Source organism: Cervus canadensis, chromosome 26, assembly GCF_019320065.1.
Source record: "Cervus canadensis isolate Bull #8, Minnesota chromosome 26, ASM1932006v1, whole genome shotgun sequence".
NCBI lineage: Eukaryota > Metazoa > Chordata > Mammalia > Artiodactyla > Cervidae > Cervus > Cervus canadensis.
Window position 1 is genome coordinate 6,409,788 of NC_057411.1, and position 11,615 is coordinate 6,421,402.

Genomic DNA, 11,615 nt, shown 5'->3' on the forward strand with positions numbered 1-11,615 from the left:
AAGTAGACAAGCAGACATACTGACCAAAACTCCCCACCCCAGTTTTCAAGGTTTTACTTCTTTCTAACTGGTGTCTTTAAAGTTAGCATGAGAGGTCCAAAGTGATCATGCATTTAGCTGGCATTGCATCATTGTAGCACTAATAATCAGGCTTTGTATCTGATCTACAGTCATGTCTGTACTTTAGCTATGAGAGAAAAGCTTCAGAACAGCTTTCTGCACTTTGAAAAGTGATTCTAAGCTTTGAATTAATTTTTGTGTGTGTTTGTGTGTCAGTTAGAAGAAACAAGCATATTTAAAATTTTTACATCAACAATATCAACATAGCAACAAAATACCACTGAAAATTGATCTCCCAAAGTCTCTTTGCACTGCCCTCCCTCTTACAATGACAATTTGAATAGCCATGGTGCCGCTGCAACCGTGAAGTACCATTGTCTTGTTGCTCCCTAGCAAAGAGATGATCTGTCTGCTCATCAAACAGGTGGGACAGCGATCTTAAAATTCAAATTTTAGAGGTTATTTCCTGGGAATATTCCTGGGAAAATGGTTCTGGCAAAAAAAGTCATTGACATATTGAAGGATATCATTAAGAGAGTATAAAGATGGGGTTATTTACAATGTGAGGGCACAGTTAAAGGTAACATTAAGAAAGGATAAAATCTCTAGGTATTATCAACAATTAGTATGCAGCAGTCACCAGGACCAGATGTCACCAAGCCTAGTTTTAAGGCGAAAATAGGAAGCAGTGTTTTTGGAACTCACCAAGAGGAGACACTTGGCTGACTGATGACCAAGTGGAGAAGACTCTGGCCATTGTTAACACGGCAGGCCAATGGTAAGAAGCTAATGGGCACCTTCCTGATCTCTTCTCTCACTCTGCTGCCTCATGCTGGTTTGAATGCACCTGGAAAAAGGGGAAAAGTGTCTTGCTGATGGAGTGTCTAAAGTTCAGCAACCAAGGCATGGAGAAGGGTGGGGCATTCATTCCTCTGGAAGATAAAGTGGAGACAACCCAGGACCAAGCAAAGATGAATTATGTTTCTGACCAATAAACAGATTCTTTGGGATTGGCATATTTTTGTTTTATTCTTTTACTCACAAATCTATAATCATGTTGATGCAACTTCCTTTGAGGCTGAGACACAGAAAAGTTTTCTGATTTACTGCCAGTCACTGCGATGGAGGCATCGTGAGAGTGGGCGATTCCCTGCTCTAGTCCTGTGGTAGTTTGCTAGGGCTGCTGTAACCAAGTACTACAAGCTGGCTGGCTTAAATAACAGAAATGAGTCGTATCACAGCTCTGGAGACCACGAATCCAAGATCAAGGTGCTAACAAGGATAGTACTTTGCAAGGGCTGTGAGGAAGAATCTACTCCATGCCCCTCCTCTTCCATGGTGGTTAACTGGAACTCTTTGGTGTCCTTGGCACAAAGAAGCGTCTCCCAGCCTCTGCTTTCATTTTCACAAAGTGTTCTCAGTGTGTGTGTGTGTCTATGTGTCTGTGTCTAAATTTCTCCTCTTTATAAGGATAATAGTTACATTAGATTAGGGGCCTACACTACTCCAGAATGACTCAATCATCATTAACTACATCCATGATAACTATTGGGCTTCCTTGATGGCTCAGATGGTTAAGAATCTGCCTGCAATCCAGAAGACTCGGATTTGATCTCTAGGTCAGGAAGATTCCCTGGAGATGGAAATGGTAACCTGCTCTAGTATTCTCACCTGGAGAATTCCATGGACAGAGGAACGTGGAGGGCTACAGTCCATGGGTTCACAAAGAGCTGGACATGACTGAACGACTAACACTTTCACTTTCATAATAACTCAGTTCAGTTCAGTTCAGTTCAGTTGCTCCGTTGTGTCCGACTCTTTGCAACCCCATGAAATGCAGCACGCCAGGCCTCCCTGTCCATCACCAACTCCCAGAGTCCACCCAAACCCATGTTCATTGAGTTGCTGATGCCATCCAACCATCTCATCCTCTGTCATCCCCTTCTCCTCCTGCTCCCAATCCCTCCCAGCATCAGAGTCTTTTCAAATGAGTCAGCTCTTCGCATGAGGTGGCCAAAGTATTGGAGTTTCAGCTTCAGCATTAGTCCTTCCAATGAACACCCAGGACTGATCTTCAGGATGGACTGGTTGGATCTCCTTGCAGTCCAAGGGACTCTCAAGAGTCTTCTCCAACACCATAGTTCAAAAGCATCAATTCTTTGGTGCTCAGCTTTCTTCACCGTCCAACTCTCACATCCATACATGACCACTGGAAAAACCATAGCCTTGACTAGACGGACCTTTGTTGGCAAAGTAATGTCTCTGCTTTTTAATATGCTATCTAGGTTGGTCATAACTTTCCTTCCAAGGAGTAAGCGTCTTTTAATTTCAGGGCTGCAATCACCATCTGCAGTGATTTTGGAGTCCAAAAAAATAAAGTCAGCCACTGTTTCCACTGTTTCTATTTCCAAATAAAGTCACAGTCTGAGGTATATTGTGGATTAAGGCTTCAACATATGAAGTTTGGGATTTTCACAATTCAACCCATAACAAATCCTAATATTTAATACAGTGTATGACGCAGAGTAGATGCCCAGTAAATACATATCTTTGAATAAATGTGTGGGTAGTGGAAGAATAGATGAGAACCTATTTATCTGTTTTTAAAATTTTGGGTGTGTTAAATCTTATGCCTGATTTATTAATCTACATCTAATTATCCTGAAAGCTATTAATTTAAGAAACTAGAGTTTCTATCAGGATTGTCTATTTGCCCCTAATGATTAGCTGGGGATATAAGAACTGTGTAATGTATTGGATATTGGTACCCTTCTACTCGAGTTCTACTTCTGTCAGTGTCCATTTAGCCAGTTTTAGAGACCTAAATATCTCAAGACCATAAATGTCATCCTGACCTCTGAATTTCAGTTTACTTCCTGCATCATGAGGCTTGATTAAAAAATTATTGCTTGAGCTAGTTACCTGCAAGTACCTTTGAAGTTTATAAAATATTTCAATCACTTTCAAATCTAATTTCAATAGGTATCCCAGTGATAACCTGTGCATAAGAACAGTTAAGATAATTTTTGCTGGCACTCTCTCAGTCATTTATCCAAGTTAATTTCATTTGCGGTCCTGCTGCCTGTCTGGCTGCCTCCTACATTTAAATCCATCTTTACTTTCTGAAATACACAGGCAGCTTTTCCTTTTCCAACATCTAAAATTCACAGGAGGCTTTTCCTTTTCCAGTAAATGCTCTCCAAGATTTTTGAACATGGAAATAAATATTCTGATATTTTCAGTTTCCCCGTCTAATTTTCTCCTGTGCCAAATCCTGAATAGCAATTATGTGTTTATAAAGCTTTTCTGCAGGAGCCCATCCGTAGTACCTTACAATGCTGTGCTGTGTAACAGACCCCTAGAGCTGGAACCTGATTCTCTAGTTAGGAATTTACATATTAAATAAGATAAGGTTATATTTAATACTTGCTATGTTAAGCAAGTATTATTTTTTTCTACAATTAGTTAGCAGTTATTTGGTCCTTTCATCTTCATTACAACTCATTATAAACTTCATTTAATACATGAGGAAATTTTTTAGAGATTAATTAACCTGCTCAAAGATATGGTGGCAGAATCTTTGACTACATGCTTGATAGCAGTGAGATTTCAAACTATAGTTTTCTGCCTTCAGAGGGCATCATCACTTACATCATCACCTAATGTTTAAGAACAGTTCAACAAAATAGCAGGCTAGACAATTTTCTAACCACATCTGTGTCTTTTCTCTTTTTGGCCTTGAGTTCTCTTTGCCCAGTTAATCAGATAACTCTTACTTACCTTTTCAGTTTCTGCTCTGACATCAACTGTGCAGAGATAGCTTCCCTGCTCACGCTCGGCTTTTTCACTTGGTGGGATTTATTTCACTAATAGTTTCTTGTTTAATGTCTATCTTCTTTATGAGATGGTAAACTCTGTTAGGGCAGGGGTGGGCTCTGACTTGTGTATCACCATATCTCTAGCACAAAGAACAGTTCTTGATTGTGCTCTATACATGTTCCTAGATACACAGATGAATAACAACATGTTTGTCTGCACAGGGCCTAAAATGCAGAGATACAGTTCTGCAGCTTAAGATTTGTAAAAGAAACACCTCTTTCTTTTTAAATATTCTGAAAATTTATAAGGAGATGATAGCACAATGCCTGTTTTGAGGTCACTTAGGCTCCATGAAATGCTACAAAAACACATACACATATATAACACAGAATGTCCTTTTCTGCAAAGCTATAAACATTAATGCATTTGATTAAAATAAGAATTAGTGCTCCAAAAGACACTGGCTTAGAGTAATATTTTCAATTTTAAATGGATTTCTTATCATTCATAGAATATGTTTCATAAACATTGAGCCGGTGCATTCCATCTCCCATTTTAGAGACTATAGCTTATAAGGTTAGATCTATTTAAAATTCACCTTAATAAGATTTTGATGCAAGCATGAATCATAAATAAGAAATTAAATGGTTTTTATTTAAGCATATTGAATTATTTGTTCATAGTAAAATGATTAATCATAAAATAATATATCAACAATTGATGCTTATTATTATGGAAACCCCATAGTTATTAGTTCTTCAAACTGATGTCTAATAACTTCCAGTCAAGTGGTTCTGAATATCAGAAATGCTTTGAGACACATTATAGGGTAACACAAATGATAATAACTCATTCTGGGATATTCTTAAGATGTTTGAGTTTGAGCCATGAAATCTACAATTTTGAGAACTTTTCCAGTGATTTGAATTTTCACATGAGGTTGGGAATAGCCAAACTTCTCAGTAACAGGGTAGCAAATTTGACTGTTTCATACATAAACCACTACTTAATGATACGCTTGTAACTTGGGGAGTTGAATTATTTCATATAGCAGCCACTCACCATTCTTTTTCCAACTGAAATATAGAGGCCAGGAATTTTCATTCATCCTTTATTTAAATAAAATGAGATGTAAGGATAGGCAGTAATCCTGGGGATGAAAGTAATGTAATGTCTATTGAGTACAATTATTTTATGCACTGAATTCTGCACTAAAGACTATATTTCAAACTGTAGTAGGAGGCCACATAAAATTCAGTTCTCCTCATATATATATATATATGTATCAGTTCAGTTAGTCGCATAGTCGTGTTTGACTCTTTGCAACCCCATGAAGCACAGCACGCCAGGCCTCCCTGTCCATCCCAACTCCCGGAGTCCACCCAAGCCCATGTCCATTGAGTCGGTGATGCCATCCAACCATCTCATCCTCTGTCATCCCCTTCTCCTCCTGCCCTCAATCTTTCCCAGCATCAGGGTCTTTTCAAATGAGTCAGCTCTGGCTAAAGTATTGGAGTTTCAGCTTCAACATCAGTCCTTCCAATGAATACCCAGGACTGATCTCCTTTAGGATGGACTGGTTGGATCTCCCTGCAACCCAAGGGACTCTCAAGAGTCTTCTCCAACACCACAGTTCAAAAGCATCAATTCTTCGGTGCTCAGCTTTCTTTATAGTCCAACTCTCACATCCATACCGGACCACTGGAAAAACCATAGCCTTGACTAGACAGACACTTTGTTGACAAAGTAATGTCTCTGCTTTTTAATATGCTGTTTAGGTTGGTCATAACTTTCCTTCCAAGGAGCAAGCGTCTTTTAATTTCACGGCTGCAATCACCATCTGCAGTGATTTTGGAGCCCAGAAAAACAAAAAGTCAGCCACTGTTTCCACTGTTTCCCCATCTATTTGCCATGAAGTGATGGAACCGTATGCCATGATCTTAGTTTTCTGAATGTTGAGCTTTAAGCCAACTTTTTCACTCTCCTCTTTCACTTTCATCAAGAGGCTCTTTAGTTCTTCACTTTCTACCATAAGGGTGGTGTCATCTACATATCTGAGGTTATTGATATTTCTCCTGGCAATCTTGATTCCAGCTTGTGCTTCCTCCAGCCCAGCATTTCTCATGATGTACTCTGCATATAAGTTAAATAAGCAGAGTGACAACAAGCAGCCTTGACGTACTCCTTTTCCTATTTGGAACCAGTCTGTTGTTCCATGTCCAGTTCTAGCTGTTGCTTCCTGACACGCATACAGGTTTCTCAACAGGCAGGTTAGGTGGTCTGGTATTCACATCTCTTTCAGAATTTTCCACAGTTTATTGTGATCCATACAGTCAAGGCTTTGGCATAGTCAATAAAGCAGAAATAGATGTTTTTCTAGAACTCTCTTGCTTTTTTGATGATCCAGCAGATGTTGGCAATTTGATCTCTGGTTCCACTGCCTTTTCTAAAACCAGCTTGAACATCTGGAAGTTCATGATTCATGTATTGCTGAAGCCTGGCTTGGAGAATTTTGAGCATTACGTTACTAGTGTGTGAGATGAGTGCAATTGTGTGGTAGTTTGAGTGTTCTTTGGCATTGCCTTTCTTAGGGATTGGAATGAAAACTGACTTTTCCAGTCCTGTGGCCACTGCTGAGTTTTCCAAATTTGCTGGGATATTGAGTGTAGCACTTTCACAGCATCATCTTTCAGGATTTGAAATAGCTCAACTGGAATTCCATCACCTCCACTAGCTTTGTTTGTGTTGGTGCTTCCTAAGGCCCACTTGACTTCACATTCCAGGATGTCTGGCTCTAGGTGAGTGATCACACCATCGTGATTATCTGGGTCCTGAAGATCTTTTTTGTACATTTCTTCTGTGTATTCTTGCCACCTGTTCTTAATATCTTCTGCTTCTGTTAGAAGTTCCTACCATCTCTGTCCTTTATTGAGCCCATCTTTGCATGAATATATCCTCAACATATATTTTTCTTTTAAAAGCAAAATAAAGATTCATGAACAGAAAATTGAAGCTAAAAATATATATGAGGAGTATGTAGTTTTCAAATCTTTATTTTGCTCTTTCTTGACCTAAATCCCAAATTACTTTCAAAAGACTTGATTACTCCTGTATTATATAATGCTTCATTTAAGAAGCCACGTTTTGGATGAAAGTATAGGAGTACTTTACTTAGAGCCATTAGGCAAGAGTATCAGGACTACCTTAGCCAAACTTCACAGAATTGATGCACACAGAGGTGGAGGTGGGATGGGAAAGAGTTTTTATTTCTTATGAATGCCTTTTTTCCCTTTGAGATGCTATATAACTGTGAAACCATTTTCTAGGTCCCAACAGTATTTGTATGAGCTAGAAGCTCAATAAGTCTTTTTTTCTATGACAAAGTGTCTGATAGAAGTGTTAACAATGACAGACGAGGCAGCTTAGAATGGTGTTTACCATGAGAGAGTGTTATTATCATTAGAGTCAATCTGGTTGAAGCTACATGCAGATCACATCTTATAGCTGGCTTGAGGACAGATGATTCTTCTTTGTTGAACAAGAATCACAAAATCGGATGGCTCATCTATGTGTGTCAAATTGGGTTAATTTCTGAAAAGTTCATGTCTCAATTCTCTTTCCTAAAAATCTCAAATCAATAGCTTAGTTCAGAAGTTGAAGAAGGTATTCAGGTTTGTTCCTTAAAGCATTTAAAAATATTCAGGTTTGATCCTTAAAGTTTTTCAAGTTTTATACAGTAGGACATAATTCTTGATGATCTTGGGAACCAAGAAAGAAGATAAAATATGGATTTTCCTCTTCCCTAATATTTTCCAGTTCTTTTTGATTGGAAAAATAATTTACTTTTTAGTTCCTAAATATTGTTTCAGGAATTTGATTTATTTGTGATTTTGTTTTCTGTGATTATTTATAATCACATAATTATAGCACAAATCACATACATTATAGAAGCTTGAATCACTCTTCAAAAAGCCCTTTGCCATTTGTGGATTTAACATGTGAGATTTCAGTAATTATCCCATAACCATAAATGTTTGTGTAATGTAAAAACTTATTATTTGGAAAAACACACTTGAACTCTATGTACTGATACACTGGAGCCTATCATGAGGGAAGTACTTAGTCAACTGGGTCTGGGGTCATTTTTGGGCTTCAAATCATTGTCACTCCTGAAATAAGTGACTTCAGGTCCCAAGAATTTTATACTTCATGAAAAAGTAGCTCCAAACAAGTTTTGTATAGGTTAAACTGGTAGCTAAGTTGAAATGGATATATAGATATGTAAATATAATTTTGCTTGGAAATACAATTTGAACAAAAGCTGGCAGCCTGTAGTCACATTTCCACATTTGTGAAGGTATCAAGATTTATCATCTCTTGGATGTAAAATGTCTAAGGTAGGAGTTTCTGCTATAATATGATGAAATTTATTATTTCTTTTCATGAAAGCTGTCATTGAACTTTGTCACACTTTCAATTCATATTTAAAAAGTGGGGAATAATTTAGCTTGCATTATCCTCAATTTTCTGCATGTGCCACTATTAAAATAATAAATTGTAAAAGAATGCTTCATAGGACTGAATTCCTCAGGCAATTTTCTCTTCTACTCTCAATGACTAAAAACTTGGTCCTAAAGAGGTTTGATTGGAAGCTATGGCTATTAAACATGCACAGACACACAGGTTTTAAATTTTTTAAAGAATTTCTGAGGCTTGTGTGGGTAACTTTGAAAGATGAGAAACTATGTGTTGAAATATACATCTACATTATTCTAGCTGGGAAAGAATAGAAGGTAAGAATTTTTGTCTCTGCCAAAATCACAAAAAGTGAAAAAAATAAAGAAGATGTTATGAAAAACATCAATCCATAGGAGTAAATTACATGGTGCAGAGAAGAAAACTGAGTTTTGAATCTGCATTCTAGACAAAGTGTTACTGAGTCCAAGCTCATATTGCTTGCCACATGATTGGCCAATATATTGAGAGACGACTTGTTGGGACAAGGAATAGTGACTTTATTTGGAAAGCCAGCAGATCAAGAAGATGGTGGACTAGAGTTTTTCCAAAGAACCACCTTACTTAAGTTAGAATTCAGACTCTTTTATGCTGAAAAGGGGGAGATATTATTGATTATTTTAAATATTTTAATGGTTGCTTAATATTTCATTGAATATTTTGAAATGCTCAAAATAATCTTTGGGAGAAAGAAATTTAAAGCTACACTGAGATAACACTGCATAACCACAACAATAACTAAAATGAGAAAAGACTGGCAATATTATGCTTAAGTAATATTGAGTAACAAGTGTAACTTTTACAGGTTGCCAGGGGAGACATAAAATGCCACAAGCCAAGTTATAACCTAAAAACTGCTACCATGTGGTAATCTTGGGTAATCATAGAGCCCACCTCATAAGTTACCCTTTTCACAGGGATTACAGTCCTAAGTTGCCTATTTTCCAATGCCTGCAAACAGAAGTTTCACGTATTTTATCAGGTCTTGTAGTTTCCTAGTGGTGGGAGAGAAATCTCTGTGGGAGTTAATTTTTCAGGTGTAGAATTAGAAATCCTTTCCAGAAATTTCATAAATGCCTAATTCTAACTTTTCTGGTTACTGCTTCTGAGTAAAAATTATCCCTAAGCATGGCAGCTTTGAAAAAACATTTTACTTTTCTCATAGTTTTGTATATCACATATTTGGGGGCATATGTCTGGAAAGTCTTTGCTTGGGGACTCATATGGTTGCAGTTTGATGGGGAAATTCAAATAAATTAGATTCTGATAAGGCTGATTTGATGGCCTGCAGTTGATGTGATGGTTTGTCAACTGGCCTGTCCAATACAGTACTCTTGGTAGAGTTAGTTTTCTTACCTGGCATCTGGCTTCCCTCACAGGGACTATCCCAAGTGAACTGGGCATCAACTTTACAGATTATTACGATCTTGACTTGGAGGTTATATGGAGGCCACATGTTATGCTCTCTGTAGTTGAAGGAGATACAAGCTGATTCAGGTTCACGTGATAGGACTTGTGGACCCCCCTCTCAGTGGGAAGAATGTCAAAGAAGTTGTGGTCATTTTTAAAACTGTCACATCTTTGTTAATTTCCTTCCTACTTTACATGTCTGAAGTAATGAATGTTTTTTGACCAAACCCTGAGTAAATTCAGAAATTGGTGCCATAATTTGGGTGCTGCCATAACAATAGAACTAAAATAAGTGAAGTTTATTTAGCAAAGAGGTGATGAGCAGCAATGAAAAATCTATAGTAGCCAGAGGACTGTAGAGCTGTCATGCTATGGCAAGACATTAAATTTGCTAGAGCAAATAGCGACATAAAATTGCCGGTTGTCACAACTCCAAGTCCTTTTAGGGGGAAGTCTGAGAGTGAGTGACAGTGTGTGCTGGCTACTACTGTGACATTTTGCCTGGTGTTACAAGAAACAGGTTAACTCAAGCAAGAATTAACTGGTAGAGATCAAAGAAGAGATCAAAGGTAATAGGGAAAGTTCAGAGCTCAAATGCCTTGTAAGATTGGAAAAGTTAACTGTTTCTCAAATGAAATACTAAAAGTATTTGATTGTAAAGTTATAAAAAGTATAGTAACCAAGAGACAGAGATAGTTAAGACTATTTTTTTAAGCTTTTTGTTTTGTATTGAACTGTGGTGTTGGAGAAGAATCTTGAGAGTCCCCTGGACTACAAGGAGATCCAACCAGTCCATCCTAAAGGAGATCAGTCCTGGGTGTTATTGGTAGGACTGATGCTGAAGCTGAAACTCCAATACCTTGGCCACCTCACGTGAAGAGTTGACTCATTGGAAAAGACCCTGATGCTGGGAGGGATTGGGGGCAGGAGGAGAAGCGGATGACAGAGGATGAGATGGCTGGATGGCGTCACTGACTTGATGGACATGTGTTTGAGTAAACTCTGGGAGTTGGTGATGGACAGGGAGGCCTGGTGTGCTGCGATTCATGGGGTCACAAAGAGTCAGACACGACTGAGCGACTGAACTGAACTGATAGCCAATTAACAGTTGTGTTAGTTTCAGGTGAGCAGTGAAGGGACTCAGCCACAAATATACACGTATCCATTCTCTCCCAAACCCCCTCCCATCCAGGCTGCCACATAACATGGAGCAGAGTTCCATGTGCTATTCAGTAGGTCCCTGTTGGTTGAAAGTGAAAAGTGAAAGTGAAAGTTGCTCAGTCGTGTCCGACTCTTTGCAACCCCATGGACTACACAACCCCATGGTCTCCCACAGGCAAGACCTGGAGAATTCCATGGACTGTATAGTCCATGGAGTCGCAAATCCATTTTAAATATAGCAGAATGTACATGTTCATCCCAAACTCCCTAACCATACTTTTCCCCCACCCCTCCCACTGACAAGAAGTTTGTTGTCTAAATCTGTGAGTTTCTTTCTGTTTTGTAACAGAAATCATTCATCTGTAACAGAAATCATCATTTCTTTTTAGATTCCATGTATAAAAGATGTCACACGATATTTCTCCTTCTCTGACTTACTCCACAGTATGACAATCTCTAGCACCATGTTGCTGCAAATGGCATTATTTCATTATTTTAATGGCTGAGTAATATTCCATTATACATATGTACCATATCTTTATTCATTCCTCTGTCAATAGACATTTAGGCTGCTTCCAAGTCTTCACTATTGTAAACAGTGCTGCAGTGAACACTGGGGCACATGTATCCTTTTGGATCATGTTCTTCTC